Consider the following 23851-nt stretch of genomic DNA (forward strand, 5'->3'; position numbering starts at 1 on the left):
CTTTTTTTTTTATCAGAGTGATCTGCCTGTCTTCAAACACACTAACGGGAGACATCTCAATAGCTCTTCATTACTGCATGCAGAGCCTGTGGAAAAAAAACCCCAAAACAACTAAGACATCATAATTACAAGAGCACGCACTGGCTCGGGAACGGAGAGAGTTAGCGCGATGGAGAAAAGAGAGAGATCTTTAAGTGCTTATTTCCATTGCTCTTGTGATAAAGACAAGCCTGGCTACTCCCCATTGGGTTTCCATTACTTCTGTCTCTCTCCCTGCATTGATCAAAGCTGAAGCGAGTGAATGGCAATGGATAACACACTTAACTCTTGGTTTATCTTCTTCAAACAAACTGTCCTTTGTTATCAATAAACACATTTTCCCAAGGTGAAGAAGGTATTACCCGTTATGAGACATTTGCTGAATGTACATTTATGTTTTTGGTAAAACATATTGCAATGTGGGCACACTAGGGCCCGTCATTGTCTCGTGGGTTCTCAGACGAGTGGGGGCCCCACCAAGTTCCACTATGGTATAGCCTACTCATGAAAAAAAAGACACTCTATAACACCAGTAAAGTAAGAGCACAATATCTTTGTTCATTTTTGATTTTGAAGGATTCCAGAGAAGTTAGGTGACAAATGATGCTCATGCTCTGATGCTCTAGTCGACCTTTGCAGAAATATTTGTCACAGTTATGCCAAAATACAAAAGCTACAGTTATTGTTACTACTATAAAACTGTGGTTTTGTTATTTCTAAAACTGTTGGTTAAAGTTTTCGCCACAGTAATGTACAGTTATTGTTCTTCCATAAAACAGTTTTTTTTTTCCTTCACCAGTACCACAGTTTCTATAGTTATTGTTACTTTTAAAACAAGTTTTCTTTTTTTTGTAAACAGTTGGTTGAAATTTTTACCAAAATACCATAGTTATTAAGTTATTAAGATTACAATAATGTTTTTTTTTAAAGCTGATGTCATTTTTGCAACTCTAGCACCACCGAATGGAATTGCAAAATAAATAAACAATGTTTTCAAAACAGCTTTCCTATTACATCCCTCCCCTGCAGTTGTTCAAACAGTCAGATAGTTCCGCCCCCAACTCACGCCATTGGTTGAGTAACGTTATTGGGGCAGTTCTAAGTGGGTTGCTCTTAACAATTACAGGTATTTTTATAGTGCCACAGAGACACAGTGTTTACTGTTTTTGAGAAAATGAATCTGCTAATGGCTTATTTATAGTTGCCTTTGCATATTAAGTTGGAATAGCAAGAAGTATTTTAGCACTGAAAACAGTTTTAAACTGTTGGTCGCACTTTTTGCCAAAACAATGCAGCTACAACAGGTATTTTTCCTACAAAAACAGTTTTTTTAAACTGTAGGTTGAAGTTTTTGCCATAATACAATATCTACTACAGTTATATTTATTACAGTAATTCAGTGTTTTTTAATATTCTGCTTGTTTTGTTCTTGTTAAACTGTTTGTTAAATTCTTTGGCCTAAAGCACTCAGAAGAGGAGCGACAACTGTTTTGCCTCAGTTTGTACATGATAAAAAAGACTCTTGATTATGATGCTACTTAAAAAATCCCATATGAATTTATCAGGATTATACAGTTATCAATTAGACAATATTTGTAAAGTAGAACCTACAATATTTTGGAGGGATTATGTTGTTAATGCATCAGCAAACTTCATCGTCTTCAAAGTTTCTCGAACTCAAACTACTTTATTGAAAAATTAACAGCTATTGAGATGTCCACCTACAGAACTCCAGCGATATGATACTCATCTGTCTGTCAGCCACTGGCCTCCTTATCCTCGCGCCGCTCGGCAGCGCTAGCTCTATAATTAGCTACTTAATTAGCAAAAGCGACTTGATTGACAGTTTGGAGCCAATGACTCACGTTCAGGACAAACGTCTGAGTGTATGTGTGTTGTTCGGGTGTGTTAGCGCCTCCGGCGACACATTAAGACCCACCTTAAGATCAGTCCCGCACTCTCATGCTAAACCTCTTATGCTAGTGCTAGTTTATCTGTGTGTGTCAGAGATTACAAAAGTGGGATTAGTTCTGCAGAATGATACACATTTGTTGATCCCAAATAAATGATGTCGTCTTTAGGAAGCCTTGGAGGGACATATTTCACTCGGGTACCTCAGTATTATAAATTGTAGAAATCATGTTACCTCAGTGGAAAAAGGCTAATTGTTATTGCTACTGGAGTTGTTTGACAACTACTTCGCAATAAAAGAAATCATTAGTATTGGTAGAAATGACTGATTTCTGAAATATGTGTAAATGATGAATGATGCACATCATTTGAGTTTAAAGAAGACGGCACAGCTTAAAGTTTATTAATTCAATATCAATGAAAAATTTCAGCTACTGGTCAAATACATGCATTAGTGTACAAAATATGTTTGTTAATGCAAAAAAAATAATAAATAAAGAAATTTAGGGGGTTCGCGGCATGCCACCAAAAATGTGAAATTTGTGGGCCAAAATGCCCTTGTAATTAATTTAATGCCATTACTTTTTATTTGTTATTATTATTTGTACCATGTGATATAGTTCTTGATATAGTCATACGTACTACATATATTATGGCCTAAAATATGAATGAATGTTTATTTCATTCTTGCAATAAGATTTCTTAGGATAATAAATTCTTAAATAAATTCTTAAAGTATTTGACATAAATGGATAAGACAGTTTGATTTAAATGGTTATATCTCATAATATATCATAATATTATAGAATATATTTAGAACAATATATACAAATGCATATGTATTTGTATATATACAGTATAGACTGTTATAAAATTCATGCTCGTCTGGCACCAACAATCATTCCACGGTCAAAATCACTGAGATCAATTTTTTTTCCCCATTCTGATGGTTGATGTGAACATTAACTGAAGCTCCTGACCTGTATCTGCTGATTTTATGCACTGCACTGCTGCCACACGATTGGCTGATTAGATAATTTGCATGGGTGATTGTTGGTGCCAGATGGGCTAGTTTGTACTGTGTGTGTTTATAAATACTATGTATGTATATATATATATATATATATATATATATATATATATATATATATATATATATATATATATATATATATATAAATTAGGGCTGTGAATTTAACGTGTTAATTCAGTGCGATTAATTTGACAAAAAATTGATGCCATTAATCGCAATGCCACCGGACCATAATAAGGAAGATTCCTGAGAAATGCAAGCTTGTAGTACCACCTGTTTACTCCAGAGGGCAGTAAGTGAAACTTCAGCTGCGTGGCAATGTGCAGTTTATACAGTCAAGAAAAACACCCTTGAGCAGCAGAAGAACACAAGCATGAGTTACGATCTTGCGTTCAAAACACTTGGAGCGCAAATCCAAATAAAGGATTTCAAGATGTGTTCTAAGTATTAAACTATATTTAATTTGACACAGTGACCTAAAAATTTTATGTTTATGATGCGACGCACCCGTGACGCTACACAAGCATGTCTGACGCAGGTGTCCTTAAACAAGCCCTCATAGTAAATCTCCAACTGATTGACAAATTCACTTGTGTAATGGATTGCTGTGAACTGTGTCAATGATTGACTTATGATCAATAATTTGGTAGTAAACAATACATTGTATTCTAAAGATGCTTTTTGTATTGTCTTATTAATGATGAACTCTTCTGCCACAAAATGTAATGCATTTGAATTATCTGAATATTCTTTATTTTGTATATATATATATTTATATCATTTTTAAGTATTTAAAGCTAACTATGTATCATTATTTCATCATTATATATTGAATAATAATATTTATAAGAGGGGCTTTCTCATAAAATATTTGTATATGCGATTATTCTCGATTAATTAATCGGGATACCATGTAATTAATTCGATTTAAATTTTTTTATCGATTGACAGCCCTAATATATATATACATACTCGCTCTTTATATATATTGTGTAGACTGGCAGGGTGATTACATTATCCTGCTGTAAATTACTGTTAATTACTGTAAATTATTCCACTTATTATTACTTATCAACTCACTTATTCTTATAGGATTTCTTATCAAATACATTGCCATGAAATATTGATTTCAGTTGAAATTAGAATAATAATTTAGTGGTCATTGTACAAAAAATATTCAACATCATCAATGCCGCAATTAACCAGAGTCAGAATTAATCAGAATCAAGTATTGCAGTTAACTTTGTAATTAATAACATTGTATAAAATTACAATAAATATTTAGAACTATATAAAATAGATATTAATCATTGTTTTTCAGTATGTGAATGATTTTTGTACTAATAAAATGTTAATAAGCAGAGAATTGGGCATCAAGAGGTTGTATGAATAATCTGTCCATGTTAATTACTAATCAGGACACCTGCAGCTAAATGAGCTTGTGCTTACCAGAAATAGTTCTTGTTCTCCATGTGAAGGGCATCAGTACACACACAAACACACACACACACACACACACACACACACACACACACACACACACACACACACACACACACACATACAGGACACCTCATACAGAATTTTAATGGATACACACTTTAAAAAAGAGGCCAAAAAAACAAAGAGTCTCAGCATCCCACAGCGAGCTTTATTAATTTTGACAGTGCAATATGTAAATGGCTATTTTAGTGCTTACTCTGCTAGTTAGCCAGGTATTGGCCATGCTGACACTTCTTCCCCTTATAAAAAAGAAAAGGGAAAAAAGAGAGAACGTCAATAGCACATCGATGAAGTCACAGTAATTTTTACATACTGTCCTCGACTTTGCCTTCATCTGCACATTTTTCTAAACTTAACATCAAAGTTCAAGGTCTGACTTGGTTAATCTGGTATTAAAATGAATAAAAGGGTGACCTTGTCCAAATTAATAAGTCAGTGGCGAAACGCGCTTTCAACATTCAGCAAGTTTACACAAAGGTTAGCCTTCAAGTGTGGCACCAGCATGCCAGACAAGATGCAGAAAGACAGATGCTCAACGTTTTCTCTTTCACATAGACTCTTCAACTTGCTTTGTTCATGAAACACAGGTGTCACACTCTCCTAACTATCCTTTATGGCTGTTATAACATAGCCAATAGACAAATCTAAGCGATGCATAAGAGGCACATGTCTCATTAAGGTGGACCGGTAAAGATGAAGTCCGTTTGTGTCTTAAATGGCGGTCAAGACACTGTTGTAGACCATTCAATCTGCATTGACATCTATGTTATGGATTTTGTTTGACTTCGGAAAAATTCCCTAAGACGATAAATAGGAAAAAGAAATATCAGGATTTTCAGAACATTGATGGATGACTCTTTCCCTTAATTTAGACTGCAAAAAATAAGGCGTAATAATAATGAGGTTTATTTAGTGTTGCTTCTTTTTCCACAGTAAGGACATTGTGTGACCATGGCAACATTACGGCAAACCAAAATTAAGTGCTTCATTACATGTTTTGCTTTAGTTTCACAGTGAAATGTCCAGCGGTAGGCACCAGAAGCAAGTGAAATGATGTAATCAGATGAGGTTTTTAAGATGAATATTAGATGGATGTTTTAATGAGTAAAATGTACCTATTTAACCTAAAACTGTAGCGAAAAACTGACCGATAGTGTTCAAAAAGATAAATGAGAGGTGAAATAAACAGACACCTTAACGTTAAACCAATGCCTAAACCTGACTTATTGTGTTCAAAAAGATAAATGAGAAGTGAACAAAACAGACATCCTTACGTTAAACCAACACCTAAACCTAACCGATACTGTTCAAAAAGATAAATGAGAGGTGAACAAAACAGACATCTTTACCCTAAACTAACACCTAAACCTGACCGATAGTGTCCAAAAAGATAAATGAGAGGTGAACAAAACAGACATCTTTACCCTAAACTAACACCTAAACCTGACCGATAGTGTCCAAAAAGATAAATGAGAGGTAAACAAAACAGACATCCTTACCCTTAACCAATGCCTAAACCTGACCGATTGTGTTCAAAAAGATAAATGAGAGGTAAACAAAACAGACATCTTTACATTAAACCAACACCTAAACCTGACCGATACTGTACAAAAAGATAAATGAGAGGTGAAATAAACAGTCATCCTTACCCTAAACTAATGCCTAAACCTGACCGATAGTGTTCAAAAAGATAAATGAGAGGTGAACAAAACAGTCATCCTTACCCTAAACTAACACCTAAACCTAACCTATAGTGTCCAAAAAGATAAATGAGAGGTAAACAAAACAGACATCCTTACCCTTAACCAATGCCTAAACCTGACCGATAGTGTTCAAAAAGATAAATGAGAGGTAAACAAAACAGACATCCTTACCCTTAACCAATGCCTAAACCTGACCGATACTGTACAAAAAGATAAATGAGAGGTGAAATAAACAGTCATCCTTACCCTAAACTAATGCCTAAACCTGACCGATAGTGTTCAAAAAGATAAATGAGAGGTGAACAAAACAGTCATCCTTACCCTAAACTAACACCTAAACCTAACCTATAGTGTCCAAAAAGATAAATGAGAGGTAAACAAAACAGACATCCTTACCCTTAACCAATGCCTAAACCTGACCGATAGTGTTCAAAAAGATAAATGAGAAGTGAACAAAACAGACATCCTTACCCTTAACCAATGCCTAAACCTGACTGATAGTGTTCAAAAAGATAAATGAGAGGTAAACAAAACAGACATCCTTACCCTTAACCAATGCCTAAACCTGACCGATAGTGTTCAAAAAGATAAATGAGAGGTAAACAAAACAGACATCTTTACATTAAACCAACACCTAAACCTGACCGATACTGTACAAAAAGATAAATGAGAGGTGAAATAAACAGTCATCCTTACCCTAAACTAATGCCTAAACCTGACCGATACTGTACAAAAAGATAAATGAGAGGTGAAATAAACAGTCATCCTTACCCTAAACTAATGCCTAAACCTGACCGATAGTGTTCAAAAAGATAAATGAGAGGTGAACAAAACAGTCATCCTTACCCTAAACTAACACCTAAACCTGACCGATAGTGTTCAAAAAGATAAATGAGAGGTAAACAAAACAGACATCTTTACATTAAACCAACACCTAAACCTGACCGATACTGTACAAAAAGATAAATGAGAGGTGAAATAAACAGTCATCCTTACCCTAAACTAATGCCTAAACCTGACCGATACTGTACAAAAAGATAAATGAGAGGTGAAATAAACAGTCATCCTTACCCTAAACTAATGCCTAAACCTGACCGATACTGTACAAAAAGATAAATGAGAGGTGAAATAAACAGTCATCCTTACCCTAAACTAATGCCTAAACCTGACCGATACTGTACAAAAAGATAAATGAGAGGTGAAATAAACAGTCATCCTTACCCTAAACTAATGCCTAAACCTGACCGATAGTGTTCAAAAAGATAAATGAGAGGTGAACAAAACAGTCATCCTTACCCTAAACTAACACCTAAACCTAACCTATAGTGTCCAAAAAGATAAATGAGAGGTAAACAAAACAGACATCCTTACCCTTAACCAATGCCTAAACCTGACCGATACTGTTCAAAAAGATAAATGAGAGGTGAATAAAACAGACATCCTTACCCTAAACCAACACCCAAACCTAACCGGTAGTGTTTTAAAAGCAAATTTGACAAGAAAAGCTCATTTACTGAAGCAACCACACCATTTAGTGTCGCTTCTATGCAATTTTCTGGGGCTGTATGCACCAGCTAAGCAACTGCCATTGATATGAATGGGCATGCTTACAGATAACTCTCTCCCTGTATATTAGCCCTGCTTTTAATGCTTGTGTGTGAGTGAAGGCAACTCAACAGGTGCAGCAAAGTAGCACCATGTAAAGCTCTGCCTTTTCACCTTCCTCTTTATCCCTTTTTCTGTCTCACTTTCTCTCTTTTTCTCATGCTTTCTCTGGCCACTGGAGTGGATCAGTCAAATTATTGAGTGGCAAAACTAATTTGCCGCTCGGGGCCGGCAGAGCTGCCACTTCACATCAGCCCCACCGACAGTCAGCACCCAACTGTTTTCATTTGGGTCCTCTTGTTTCATTTATTATGGCTATTGGAGCTAATCCTACGAGCAAACCCCTGGCCGGCCCGCCTGTCACTATTGTTTGAATCTCGGATGCACCTTGCCTTCAGTGGGAGGGCTGTTCTAGTACCAGCCCATCATGGAAGTGAGCTTTTTCAGACAGAGAGAGAGAGAGAGGAGAGCTCATCAATCACATTAGACTCATTTGGACAGGCCTGAAGCCCCCCAATCTTTCTCTACCTCTCAGTTCACTTTAAGAGCAGCCACAGTGGTTTCCATCATTTCAATTCTCTAATTTAGTCAAACAAGAGACAAGACTACCCAATCCTTGAATAAAATTGTATTGCTCAGTGCCTGGGCATTCATTTAATGTTGCCTCTAATTTTGAAAATAAATAAATAAAATACAAAATAAATAATAATAATAATAAAAAAAATAGACAAAGATGTGGACAAACAGTAAGATTTGAAAGCTATAAAAATTAATGTGGATTGCATAGCTCAAATAATTTGGGCTTAGAAGATTTTTATGAGAAAAGCTTGAGTTCATATAAACATTTCTGACATTTGATTACAGATTTTGGTATCTGAGCACAGTTTGAGATGTTTTCTTTTTTTTTTGTTGCAGATATTCATATTGCAGATATCACCATTACTGGGTCTTTATTTTCCCTTTTTGTAAAAAAATAATAATAAATGAATAAATAATTAAAAATACATACAAAACAAACAAAGTACATGGGTGTTTCCTTTACTTTTTGCACTTTGGACTTGTTGAAAGTAAAGACTTGCTAAAACATTTTTCACAATCTCTTTAGTTTTTTTTTTCCAACTACTAATAATTTCCAACAGTGTATGCACATGCACCATGGCCGATTTGTCATTTTTTAATTTTTTTCTGAATGTCATGGAAATTCCCACCGCAGTGTCATTTCCAGCATATCTCTCATTATGTATTGTGTCTGTACAGAATTCTGTGCTGAAAATGATGGTGGTGGAAATTACATTTAAACATTTTTAAATAATAACCAAATAACCAAAGCAAAAACAGAAAACTCTTACCTTACCTCTTGTTCTTTAATTAAAACCTCACACATAAAAATGATTGATTCTAATCAGTACAGCCTCTCATGCATTTCCATGAACTACAATAGAAACTTAACAAACAGCAAACACATCAAAACCATACTACCATAAGTGTTCAGCCATAATCACATTAATTCCTTTCACTAATACATATTTTTGGGAAGAGAAATGGTAGTTTTCTTGATTGGGGCATCAAAAAGCTTTGACCAGAGAGAGCGAGAGAGAAGAAGAGGTGAACGACTAGTTTTCACCACAGGGCAATAGTTAAAAAGAGGTTAAGGGTTTTGTTGAACACTTAACACATGCTACTTGAGGTAAACCGTTGTTTGTTGAAGTCTGAAATCTCTCGGCTTGCTGTCTTGTGGTAAAATAAACGCTCGGGGGTCTAAAAACAGAATTGGGTGGTCTGTCTTTAACGACCCAGCTTCAGTCTTCCTTTGAAAAGTGAGGGAGGTCATTCCTCTGAGCCTCTGCAATTAACCATGTTAATGAGGCTAGGCCATATCCACTAGCTCGAAATGTGAAGCATTAAGACAACAAGCACTTTACTATTGTTAAAAGATTTACATTATTTATTTATTTATCAGCTAAGCATTAGATTTGCTTGAAAAGTGAGTACGATCTTTAGTTTTCATTCATAGCATTTTCATTCTCATTACGGCGGGTGATGAAACGAGTACAAAAATGTTTCCATAGACATACATGGAAGGATGGACAGGAGCCAGATTTAGAGACTAAAAGGACTAATATTATATAGATTTATTGGATCAGTACACAAAAAAAGTCAGAACACCTTAGCAAAAGCATAACAACAACATGGCATGATGGTTTTGCAAGTTTTGCACAGGAAGCACCAACCTGGTGACATTACAAGTCGTAATAATTCATGCCAAATGGCAAAACCGTAAGAAATCGTACTAGTTGGTTCTTACAAAAACGTCTAGGTTACGGATGTAACCTCCGTTCCCTGATGGAGGGAACGAGACGTTGTGTCGAAGAAGCGACACTAGGGGTCTCTCTTGAGCGCCGAAAATGTGTGAGATGGCCTCCGTCTGCTTTTTCACCGTGGAGAACTGCTGAACGAAGTCCGCGACAGTGTCACCGAAGAGGCCGAACTTGGAGACAGGGGCGTCAAGGAAGCGTGTCTTGTCCGTCTCGCGTATCTCGACCAAGTTCAGCCACAGATGACGTTCCTGAACCACGAGTGTGGCCAGCGCCTGCCCGAGTGACTTCGCTGTGGCCTTCGTGGTCCTGGAGGAATTCCCTCGTGCAGATCTTTACGTGCCTTGGTCTGGTGGACTTGCAGGAGGGCCATGGCATGCAGGGCGGAAGTGGCCTGTCCGGTGGTGCTGTAGGCTTTAGCGGTCAATGATGACGTCATCATACAGGCGTTGGAGGGGAGTACAGGGCGACCCCACCAGGTGGTGGCGTTCTCAGGGCACAGGTGGATCGCAACCGCTCTATCCACCTGGGGAATTGCCGTGTACCCGTTGAGGGTAGTGAGAGCGGATGAGCGAGGGGCTTTGTGACAAGCAGAGAGGGGTGCTCTCCATGCAGTCGTCAGTTCATTATGCACCTCCGGGAAGAAAGGGACCGGGGCGTGGCTGTGAGCAGCGCGCAGACCCCAGGAACCAATCATCCAGCCGCGACGGCTGTGGGGAGGACGGAGGGTTCCAGTCCAACCCCACATTGGCGGCAGCCCGGGCAAGCATGTCGGACATCTGGGCATCAGCCTCAGCCTGGGCGTGCTAGCCCATAAGATGCCGGACTGATCCCGATGCAGCGCCGAGCTCATACAGCTCGGGGGGCTCAAGAGGATAGGCAGGCTGGCTGTGATTTGAGCCGCTGTTGCCTCGAGCCCCCGACGCGGGGGGGCGGCTGGAGTGGCGTTCGTTCGGTTGAAGGAAAGCCACGACCGCAACGTTGCCATGGTCATGTTCTCGCAATGAGAACATGAACCAACCACAAACGCTGCCTCGGTGTGATCGCAGCCCATACACACGAGACAGAGCACTCTACCGCATCCAGGAACTACACATTTCTATAGGTGGCATTTTAAACATTATTAAATTCATTATAATTATTATTCATTATTAATACTGTAAAAAGGAATGTTTGTAGAACTTGAATAATAAGTTTGCATTGCTTTTTTAGTCAGTTGAATTAATCTACTTCTTTTTAAGTAAATTAACTTAAAATGTTAGCCTGCCATGACTTTTACATATTAGCTGTACATATTACATATTCATTTTACATATTAAATAAATACATATTTACATTTTAAAAATTGCTTCCTTTATTTACATGGTGTTTAACTGTTCAGTATTCTGAGCATCTCATGTACATTTCTATAAATATATATTTCATGGAAAGCATTGTGCTTGCTGTCTTAAAACAATTATTTCACAGTTTTACTCCTCACATATAAAGCAAACAAACAAAGTATTTTAAAATCGGTTCATTAAACATGACTAGGGTAACAATCAACAAATTGCTAATTTTATTAGAGAAACAAACTCATTGCAAAAAAATAAAAAAACAAGTTACATGCCATGACATCAGAATCAAAATTTGATTTATGACCCAGTGCATGCTGGGAAGAAGGTACATTTTACTAAACCACATAAACATATTGTGTAAGCCAATTTAAACTCAAATAAATGAATTAATCTAACTCTATGCTATGCGTTCCTGAAAGTTGCCAAGGGGGAAAAAACTACAAAATTCAAATAAATCTTTCAGTGTTTATTTCAGCATTATTTACTTGATATAATACATTATTTTTTACCATTTAATGTTTCTGGAAACACCCCATTTGTTATGAATATGATAACATGTTTCATGTTATACTGACAAATCAAACGCATTATTAAAAATAAACATTTTTATTTGAATTCTACTTCCTTAAATTCAAATTGCAATTCTACATCCTTTTTGCTACCTCAATTCAAAACCAGTCCAAATTCAGGATGGAATTGAATTGGCATTCTTCATTCAATTCTGAATGGTGCAGAGCCCTGTCACAGAAGAAAGAAAACATTGGGTTTCAGAACAATTGGTTGGTCTCTATGGCCGTACCTTTTTGAGCGAGCGAATTCGCAGGATTTTACGATTTCGCCATCTCCTAAAAATTATTACTAGATGTCATGAGACTCTGTTGGAAGCATCACTCACATTTTCTTCATAAAGTGTAATAAATGTAGTTTGTCTTGACTGTTTGAAATTACTATAAACTTCCAGTTAAAAACTGAATTGGTTCTGCAAAGTCAGTGGATTATAAAACCTATTTTGTTGCCTCTGTGTTTGGCTTTCATTGATGCCTGTGGCTACCACTTAAATGATCTAGATCAACAACATTTCAAAGAGTGCACACACACACACACACCTCTAACTGGGAGGAAAAGACACGCTAATATTATGGTGGATGTGAAGATGTTTTCAGGTACGATGCCGGAGGGTTTACAGCAGCTCTACAACATCTCCTTTTCACACTAATCAACACAATCTGTTCCTGCTACACATTTAAACAATGTTTTATGCACCCACCATAGTACACTCTTTTGGAGCTTTCTCTGCAGACAACATTTTTAGGCAGAACTTTTATTAAACCACATATAGAAAAATAGAATAGAATATTTATTGCCTCACAACTGGGCCGGGAACCATGAACTTGTAGGTACAGCTTTTAGATCTACGTAAGAGTGTGTGAATGTACAGTTGTGCACGTATGCATTACTGTGTGCAATATACAATACAATTGTCTATATACAGTATAGTACACAAACTGAGCTTTAGTGCTGATAAGATACACCACGTGCATATGCACCATGTGTTATGGTGTGCAATGCATCTCATGAAGAAGTAGACAGGAGAGTAAGAGTAATAAATGATTTTATCAGGTTTTATGAACTAATAACCATGATCATGGTTTACATTACCACACCTCCAGAATCCATTAAAGCAACTTGCTTGAACAGGAGTCAGATGGTTCATGTGAACTTCGATCACCATTATTAATATTAATATAAGTTGAAGTGCTGTTTCTCAGAAACTGTCTGAACATTCATTATATAATGTGGACTTTGATCTGATATTTGTTTGTGTGTATGTGTGTGTTTTCTGGTTTTGTCTATATTGTGAAGACCAAATGTCCCCCCTAAGTATAGTAAAACCTGAAATTAGTTGTGGTCCTCAAGAGGAAAACAGCTTAATAAACATACTATATATAATGTCTTAATGAAATTGCAAAAGACATTTCTGTGAGGGTTAGGTTTGGAGTAGGGTTAAGGGATAGAAAATATAATTAGCTCAGTTTATGCTGCTCTTTTACTTTCAACAAAAGTATATAGTAACTAACGACTTTTCAGTCCTTTCCTCACAAAAGCTATTAAAAAAAAGAAAATAAAAAGAAATGGAATACAGTGCACAAGTCATATAAACTACCTGTATGGTGCTTTTTGGGGCTTTTAAGCTCAAGTCCCATTATATTCCATATTTAAACGATTCTCCTTTTGTCTTCCACTGAATAATGAAAGATGAGTGAACGAATTTTCACTTCTGGTTGTTAAATGCATTTTTCAGACAATTAAAGAACATATTGTCAGACACTTTTGGGCAGTTGTGGTGGATGATAGTAAGAAAAAGTGGAGATAGAGACATAAATAGTGGAATCCCCAAGCCCAAGACAGAACGAGAGAGAAAGGGAGAGAAATAGAGGGGGTTGGAAAAGTGCTCTGCACTCACTTTCTGCCCAGTGAGCAGTGCCTTGTTACTCTTTGAACACTTGGCCCATTTATTTCTGCTAAGTCGTTAGATTCTGAGTCGACCAGCGAAGACTCTAGTGGCTCTTTCCATGAAACATTAACGAGTTCCTGGGGTTAAAGGGATGCCTCAAAATCACTGATGATTGCAGCTTGTGTGTATATGTGTGTTTGTGTGTAAGAATTGATACTGACTTTTTACATGTGAAAATACATAAAGTGGTGGATGAAGGTGTGTGCGTTTTACTACGGATGGGTGGCATGACCAAAATCTTATATAACAATATGAGTAATTTCATATCACGGTAACATATATATCACAATGTAGTTTTTTTTTCAGCTGGAAATTCAACAAAACTGTTGTTACATATCATTCTTAGACACGAGCGTGACTGCTGTGTGCATTTTTCATATCCCCTTTTGAATTGTATCAAGAAGTGCCTGATAAACATGTAAATAAATACAATTAACAATAATAATAATAATTTCTAGAGCAAATCGTTTTCCTAAAAATTAGCAGGACTAAGTTGTGAAATTAAAAATAAATATAACAAACAATAGAAAGTCAGATATTTTTTTTTAAAATCAAATAGTTTATTGTGTTTCCAGTAGTGTTGCTTATTCATGTTTTTGAGATTTTACAGATATTTAATCAGAAATTAGCATAAATCATTCTGTAATGGCCAGCACCATCCAATCACTGCCAACCATGTTAAAATCAAATTATACATTATAAATTCTGAATCTATGTGCTGATTCCCATTGTCCATGTCCGCCAAACATGTTGAGTGGTTCAAACATCATCTGCCGCCTGAAACTGAACTTTTGGTCGGATTTTAAGAGTGAATTAGTGAATGACCAGTGTACTGTCTGTCTGCACTGGTCTCAGAACAGTTTGAAAGGGACCTTATTTTCATTTTAACTCCATATAAAGCCTCTGAAAGCAACATTTTCCAGCTTTTGGATGAACCCCTTGATTCTCAATGTGAAAATGCACAGTAATTATTGGGTTTTTAAGGAAAAAACACGTGAAAGTACACATTAGTGCACATTGTGTTTAGCAGCATGGCGTTTCGTGCTAAATTGATAAAATGTAAAAAAAAATTGCACATTGGATGAAACTAGAGATTATAATCTTTTGACTAAAACAGGTTTGAATGTAAAAACTTAAATCGTTTTTTTTTACCATATAGTTTTGTTGGTGTTTCTCCCAAAGACAAACTCTGCTGTGGTCGGCGCCATGTTGTTTTATCACATGACTCACTGACAGCTCAGAGTCTAATTTAAATGAATTTAAATGATGTGCTGCATATAGTGAAGCCAAAATACAATGTCCATGCATGTTGATGTGAGACCGCACAATGATATTACGTATATTACTGCTCGGTGTACAGTACAGTATAGTATCAAACTGCCCAGATTTAATGCATATACACAAGCACACACTCCATAGGCAGTGTGACTGCAGGACACAAGGTTATTAATCTAATCTGCCTCTGCCACCCACCACCCCGCGTTCCTCCAGGGCGCCTGTTGATGACACGTACAGATCAGAACGCCCACGGGCCAATCACAGATCTCATCCTCAGTGCTTCATAATCCTGCTGCATTCTGCACTGCCCACTGTACACACTCCAAAGGCACATGCATTCCCTCTATAGGGTACATACAACACAATCAAATGGAAAGCTTTGGTATCTGTTAACAGCATTTTTCAGAACTCACCTAGTTAAAGGACAGTTCACACAAAAATGTTTTTACAAAACATCGCTAGCAAAGAACATACTTTTAGTATGAAGTACAGTATTGGGATGCAGCCATAACTCACACGCTTGAAAGTTGGCCTTGCACAAATAGTCTAAACAAACAAATAAATAAATAAAAAGAGTGCTGGGGAAGAGATTACGACAGCAGGGAGTTAATTAACGGTTTATTCTTGTTTGAAAGGAGAATAACACGCTGTAATTTTACCTTGATGCAATATAAAACTGCAAGCTGCCACTGCTGCATTGGCTAATTAACACCTGTGTGCAGTGGCCACATGGACCTCAGCACCTATTAATGCCAGAAAATACAATACCACAATTAAAGGCGCTGCTATTAGACTTTAAACTGTGTTGGTTGGTATATAGTGGGTGGTAAATTGGTCCACATTTACCTTTAATTGCCCCAGAAATTACGAGAAGGGATTATATTAATCTTTTTAAATGTAGAGGACATGAGGAGTGCTGAGGGGTAATGTTATGGCCCAATTTATCTGTTTGGTCGGCACTTTTATGAGGAACAGAAAAAAAATACTTAAATAAAATACTGTCTTGGACTGTACATGTCCACACTCAAAGCACAATTAAAATCAAGGTACAATTAAAATGTAAATCATGTCCTCGCACTAAGTCACCTTTTAATGTTTAGTTTTGTATATATCCGAGAAGACACTGAATTAGTCTCTCTTCATCACATTGAAAACACACACACACACACACACACACACACACACACACACACACACACACACACACTCACTCGCACACGCACACTTGCATCCAGACAATACTGAAGAGAAGTGTGTGAAAAACTGGTGAGGAATGAAGGGCTGAAGCTGATTATGAATTTTGCACTTGAATGCAAACACAAATACTATGGGGCAAAGGGGGTCTGTGGACTTCATTTTACAACTTGTAGTTGGCCCAATACTGGCGTACTGTCTCACTGTATACTCAAAAGTATGTAGTAACCATAAAAAAAGACTTAAATATTGATCTTCTTCTCACTCACATCTATTATATCACTTCTGAAGATATAGATTTAACCGCTGGAGTTACTTATGGGTTAGATTTATGCTGCCTTTATGTGCTTTTTTTAGCTTCAATGTTCTGGCCACCATTCACTTGCATTGTATGGACTTCTAAAAACCTTTCTTTGTGTTCAGCAGAAGAAAGAAAGTCATACACATCTGTGATGGCATGAGGGAGTAAATGAAGAGAGAATTTTCATTTTTGAGTGAACTATCTCTAACATTTGCAGCTCTAAAAACTCAAATTTAAACTAAAGCAAATCATACAGTGAAAACTAACAAGATTTCAAATAAATTAAAAGGAGAAATTGAAAATAAGAAAATAAACTATAATAACCCTGAATCTAAGTACATGCTTTTAGTGTACAGTAGAAGATAACTCTATGTGAATTGGTATGCAACTGCTCAGCTGCTCGTGTACACACCCAAACCCATGCAGACTAAATGTAAGATAAATTGAACAACGGACAGAGTCTGAGATAAGCACCTTCAAGTGAAGAACCATCATGTGTACGACAGCTTGACAAAAATGTGAACGACAGTGAAAAATGGCAAAAGTCATTCTCTTTTTCAGTCAACAAATAATGATAATGATTAGAATAGCCATGAATCTCAATTTCTCCCTTGTCTGTCTGTATACATATACAATTTACACAAAATATCGAATATTTCTCTCCGGCCTTCCATTTTTTTTGGTCCACCCCTTTCACCTGCCCATCCCCTGTGTACGACCGTCAATGCTCTCATTCCCACGCTGTGTGTGTGTGTGTGTGTGTGTGTGGGCAGGTTTAAGTGGCTTACGAGGACCATTTTTTAGGTTATAAACAGGTAATTACAAGGGTATTATGCTATAAATGTGGTTTATGAGGAAATTTCTAGTGTCCCCATAATTCAAATGGCTTATAAAATCATACTAAACAATGTTTTATTGAAAATGTAAAAATGCAGAAAGTTTTCTGTGAGGGTTAAGTTTAGGGGTCGGGGATAGAATCTATTGTTCGTACAGTATAAAAATCATTACGTCTATGGAGAGTCCTCATAATGATAGCTGAAACAACATGTGCGTGTGTGTGTGTGCGTGCGTGCGTGCGTGCGTGTGTGTGTGTGTCATCTTGTCTCTGCTCCAATAATGGCAGAATTCCACATCAGCATCTGCCTTCATTAAAAGTAATTACAGAGTCTTGCTCATATTGGACTCTCTCACAGACAGAGTGTTTGGCCCTCATGAGCTGACTCAGGAGACCCCTCAACCCCAGGCAGGGCTGATCTCAGGTAAGTAAATAAGGAGGACTCTAATGCAAGTACATTACGAGTTGGATGTGAAGAAAGTAATAACTTAAAGGAACGTGATGACGATTCAGTGAATTGTGTCATTATAAGGATTCAAACCAATTAATCGTAAGTTTGAGACTAATTGCTGATTGTTTTTGATGGGTTCATTAAAAATAACTCACTCAAAGGAGTAATTTGTTGATGAATGTTTTCACATTTGTCATGAAAATCATCCACGTCCAGTATTATTTTAGAAATGTTTTCCCAACCCTATACTTGGCAGTTTTAGATGCACCTTGTATCAGCAGCCAGACGATTGTTATTTTTTTGTCAATACTCATTTAGTCCTATTCCTCTATATCAGTCTTTCCTAACCCATGACTCTGAACAAACTACATTTCAAAGCAAGGCCAGGCAGCAATAGTCTATGTTCATTTGAGCCATACAAATATGACAAAAACAGCCTTAATTTTCTCAACCCAACGTTTTAACATTGCACGACCCTCCCTTGGAAAAACTCCCAACACACAACCTAGATTTTGTTTTATCAGTCCTCCAGTGGGTTTCACATAAACAGTGGGGTCATGAGGCGGAAATCGCACCATTCATTCTGGCTTTTATTTACAACTTCCATCGTGCCCCATTTCTCTCTTTCTTTTTCACCATTGTGCACTGAAAAGCACCAGAGTCCTGTTTCACCCGCTGGCCATATGCCGTTGTGAGGTGTTCATCTCATCCCTTGTTCCGCCGTTCGGAAATTCCAAAGGTAAATTAAATACAGTATACCACCCCCGTCCTTCTACCTTTTTGTCCTTTCTCGGTTTACTGTTCAACATGAAATCGGACAGTAATATTTAGTCTTGAGTGAATCAAAGGAGATGTGCGGCCTGATTTTTTCCCACCTGTCTTGTGCACAAATCTGATACTGTTTTCCAGACACACTCTGTCAAAGCAAAGAAAAGAAACAGTTCCTTTATTTTCTTTTTACCCCCATTTCGTCTGAAAAGGAGAAATGCAAAATGCAATAATGCATCCGGTTTCATGGAGCGGGGGGGAGTTCTTGACTGACCCCCTTTGTGGAAAACATGATCTCTCCGGGCTTGTTCTCACAGGCAATCTGTTTTGTGTGTGTTTTTGGTCTGTATTTCTCCCTCTTCTTGCATAATATTCTTTCTCTATTACTTTTTGTATGTTCTGAAGCCCTTTGTATGTGCGGATTCTTGTTATTGGAATGGGGTTGTGAAAGTGTTTAGTTAGGAAGCATTGGGAATAGATATTTGTTAGGATGTCTGGTGACTTGCTGAGTCTAGGCCCTACAGACACAGAGTATATACTCACTGAGCACTTTATTAGGAACACTATGGTCCGACGTGGTCTTCTACGGTTCCTCAAGGTTCAACGTGTTGTACATTCTGATAACAACGTGTTGTGCTATTCTGCTCACTACAATTGTACAGGGCTGTTTCCCAAAAGCATCGTAAGCCTAAATAGATCATAGAAACCATTGGCGCCTACGGTCTCTTCGATCAGCTTATGCTTGTGATGCTTTTGGGAAACTCAGCCCAGAGCGGGTATCTGAGTTACCGTAGTCTTTCTGTCAGCTCGTATCAGTCTGGCCCTTCTCTGTTGACCTCTCTCATCAACAAGGGGTTTTCATCCTTCGAACTGCCGCTCACTGGATGTTTTTTGTTTTTGGCACCATTCTGAGTAACTCTAGAGACTGTGCGTGAAAATCCCAGGAGATCAACAGTTACAGAAATACTCAAACCAGCCCATCTGGCACCAACAATCATGCCACAGTCGAAATCACTGAGATCACCTTTTCCCCATTCTGATGATTGATGTGAACATTAACTGAAGCTCCTGACCTGTATCTGCATGATTTTATGCATTGCAGCCTCACAATTGGCAGAGTAGATAGTTGCATGTATAAGTAGGTGTACAGGTGTTCCTAATAAAGTGCTCAGTAAGTGTATATGCTCAAAACCTTTTCAAAAAGAAGATGAAATTAGATGCCTCATTTGACATGATACAAACATATGTTAGGTGGACATAAGCAATGTTTCATTGCATAAACCTGTAGTGAATTCAGACTTTACCAAGCAGTTTATTTGTAAAAAAAAAAAAAAAGTTTCAGTGTTTCGGAATAAACAAATCAGTGTTTTGGGTGAAAAATGTTCATTCACATCCATTGTTTCAGTAGTGAACAAATCAATTCAGTAGGGGTTTTTTTTAACTAATCAGTTAAGTCAATGATTGAATGACTCACTCATAACATAAAAGATGCTGTAGTCCTTGGTTAGATGTTTTGTTTCTTCAGATCAGAATTACTTTTTTTTGTATTATAAACTGTATAGTTCCGGCAGTATTTGCTAATTGGTCATACAGCATTCATGTCATGCTAAAAAAAATATATTATAATGACAGCTATGATATATATATATATATATATATATATATATATATATATATATATATATATATATATATATATATATGTATATATATATATATATATATATATAAGATATTCGGTTAGAAGATCACCTCTATATTTCTCAACTAAAGCTATTTCAGCATTGAAAAAGAATGGACGTCAAAATGAGTAAGAGTTACTGACCTGTATCACGTTGCAAACACACAATCTCAGTTGGTTGTGCTTCCGTGTCTGTAAAGGAATATTCCGGGTTTAATATAAGTTATGCTCAGATGACAGCTTTTGTGGCATAATGTTGATTACCACAAACAATTATTTAGACTCAACCCTCCTCTTCTTTAAAAACAAAGCACAAAACTGGGTTACAGTGAGGCACTTACAATGAAAGTAAATGGGGCCAATCTGTTAACATTAAAATACTCACCGTTTCAAAAGTATAGCCACAAGATGTAAACAATATACATTTAAATTAGATTTTGGGGTAATAAAATCTCTAACCTTTTCTGTTTGAAGTTATAGTAAATTTTACAGCTTAATTCTAGTGACGATGTAATGTCAACAAACCCTAAAATGATACTTTACTGCTCAAATAATAGAGTTTTATCAGAAGTATTCATGTAAGTGCTTTTATAAAATTATAAGCTTCACATTTTTGCCTTTAAACTCTCCAAAACTGTCCTCATTCACTTCCTGTGCCTCACTGTAACCTCCATTTTTTTTTTTAAGAAAAGGAGGGATGAGTTGAAATAATTGTTTGTGGTAACCAACATTACTACCTTCTTTCGATTGAACTTAACTCCTATTGAACCAGGAATATTACTTTAACTCAGGTCTTTAAGGTCTCATTACTTTGATAAAGACAGCGAAGTTAAACACAGTGAAACAGAGCCATCAACGCTAAAATGAACCCATTGATGTAATGCTCACTGAATCTGAGATCAAAAGAAATTCCTTTGGATACATTTTTTTTCTTTGCTTTGGAATCTGCCTTTTCTCATACCACTCTTTAGTTAAATGGGACATTGTTGTCTAGGTATTAAAAAGGGCCAATTCAAGCACGTCATTGCCGAGGAATCCAGACCAACCCTTACCTGACCCCCCTCGAGATTACAAAATCCCCTCGTCCACCCAGCCAGCTCTCATGGCTCAATCTAGAAACCAAGATGGACCTGTCGAGGGAGTACCGAGCAGGGAAGGAGGCTAGATGTGTTCTCCTCTTCTTGGGACGTGCCCGAGCACCCTCTATTCATGCATGGGTGGGGGGTTGATGACTCACTGCGGGGCCTCAAGTGTTCAAAGCTGGAGTTTGAAGCAGAGAGACTTGTAGATCTGAAGGGCCATATGAAAGGCAAACAATAAGCAATCTGTTTGTCCACCCCTGCAAAACGGCACTCGCCTTTCATCCGCCGGCTCCCATTTCCGTGGGTCGTGACTCTCCTCAAACATCAATTACTGTTACGTACGCCGTTTGATCTCAGGGCTTCTCCTTGACATAGTATCGGGAGGCAGAGGAGGCCGTATAGTGTGTGTGTGTGTGTGTGTGTGTGTGTGTGTGTGGGGGGGGAGGGGGTGGTTTAAGACAATGCATCAATTGTGGGTGTTTTTTCCTACACTTTGTATTCTCTATAAATATATGTGTTTAGTTTGCACATTTTATTTGGAGTCAGGAAAGAGATTGACCCTGCAGGAAATGAAAAGTAGATATGTTTGAATCATTCTTTACCACTTTTGCACACTTACCTATTTCTGAAAAAATTTATTGTATTACTAAAACTGCGGTCACAGGCTTTGAGCATGCAACATTATTTCGGACACCGCAAGGAACAGCATATTATATCACTCTTGACGGCTTCTAGTTTTAAGGAATAAATATATATATATATATATATATATATATATATATATATATAATTCAAAATGTTAAAATACGGTGTACTCACTTTCCTGTACCGATATAAATTTGTAGCTTTCTGGTCAAGTATGTTTCCTAAGATAGGTTTGAACTGGACTGAATGGAGAACGAAGTGTAGTGTGACCTCACGTTAGTTGTCTTCATTGGCATTAAGTTGAGGCCCAAACCCAGACCATGTCAGGAGAAGGATATAGCAGAACATAGAGATCCAAAATGGGTTGGGAGCTTCAAAATGACAGCAAAGATATAGGGAGGCCTTAACCTAACCCTTCCCCTAACCCTAACCATGTGTGGAGGTGACTCCCCCTTTTGGAGTTAGCTTAAACCCCTTTTAGAGTAAGCCAGCCTCTTCTGGAGTAGAACCCCTCTTTTGGTGATTCCGCCCCCATTTGGAGATTTCCGGCCTGATTGCATATCAGAAACCGTGTGACCTGACCCAACCGTTACCATCAAATTTTAAGTCCGAGCATGACCTGAACTCAAATTCATCATTTATTTTCTAAGCAATAACATTTTTTGCAACATCCGTAACAGTATAGTAACAGGAAACATGCACAGTTTCAAAAAGGCTCAGCGGCCCCTCATCAAAGCAAAAGGGAAAAAACATTGGCTCACCGTCTATCAAGCGCTGAAATTTTGTTGGGTGAAGAACAATCTGTAACAATGTGTAACAATGTACCAGTAACATGAAGTCTTTTTGCAACCTGAACTTCCTCATAACGTTGGATGTTTTTTGACACCTGCGCTAAAAAAAAGCTAGACACAGTGCAACGAATGAAACAGAACACAGGTGTTTCAATATGCGTTTAAAAAAAAAAGAAAAGTTCTTTTTAACTTGACATGGTGTCTAAAAAATTTAATTTTTGGAAATATCAGCGAGATGCGGCGCAATGGTCAAAGATGTCCATCTCTACATAGAAAAACTATTGAAAAACATTGCAAATGCCTTTAAAAAGGATTTAGTGTTAACAGCCCCAAACACGTCATTTTTCATTAATTATACATCCGAACCCAGCCCGCTGGTTTGTTGGGTCCCGTTTTTCCTTTGCACCATTGTTAGCTTTTTCTTGATTTCTTCGTCATTTGTGCTTTTATCAACTCATTTGGCATTGTAATTACCTGTTGTTGTACTATATTAAAATGAGATATTTTAAGGTGTAAACAAATCAAACTCATAATAAAATGAATTAATCATTCTGACATTTTGTTTTAAATGTGGTTGTTTCTCTGACAACTGTGCGCAGACGGGCCTGGCTGCATAAAAATAGTGAGTTGCTTGTTGTCTTTTTTTTTCTTTTTAAACACATACTGAAAAGTAGGTTAATTTATTTTACCCCCCGCCCGCAGTCCAGCATATCAACGGCTTTTATTTTTCCAAGTATGAATAATTTTCTGGTTTATTTGGCTTGTCGGCTGTCGCAGAATGCAAAAAAAAAAAGATATTGTTGTAAATGTTTTCCCCAAGTGTTCGTCAGGGGATCGCAAGGCCCTCTGGGAAACAAAAGTGCT

General features: G+C 37.3%; 1 protein-coding gene across 2 annotated transcripts in view; it reads left to right on the forward strand.

Annotated features, from left to right (window-relative positions):
* LOC127627457 (dachshund homolog 2-like) overlaps positions 1 to 23851 on the forward strand; it is a 214810-nt gene that overhangs the window by 109229 nt on the left and 81730 nt on the right. The gene's annotated exons all lie outside the window — the stretch shown is intronic.

Source organism: Xyrauchen texanus, chromosome 34 (assembly GCF_025860055.1).
Source record: "Xyrauchen texanus isolate HMW12.3.18 chromosome 34, RBS_HiC_50CHRs, whole genome shotgun sequence".
Lineage (NCBI taxonomy): Eukaryota > Metazoa > Chordata > Actinopteri > Cypriniformes > Catostomidae > Xyrauchen > Xyrauchen texanus.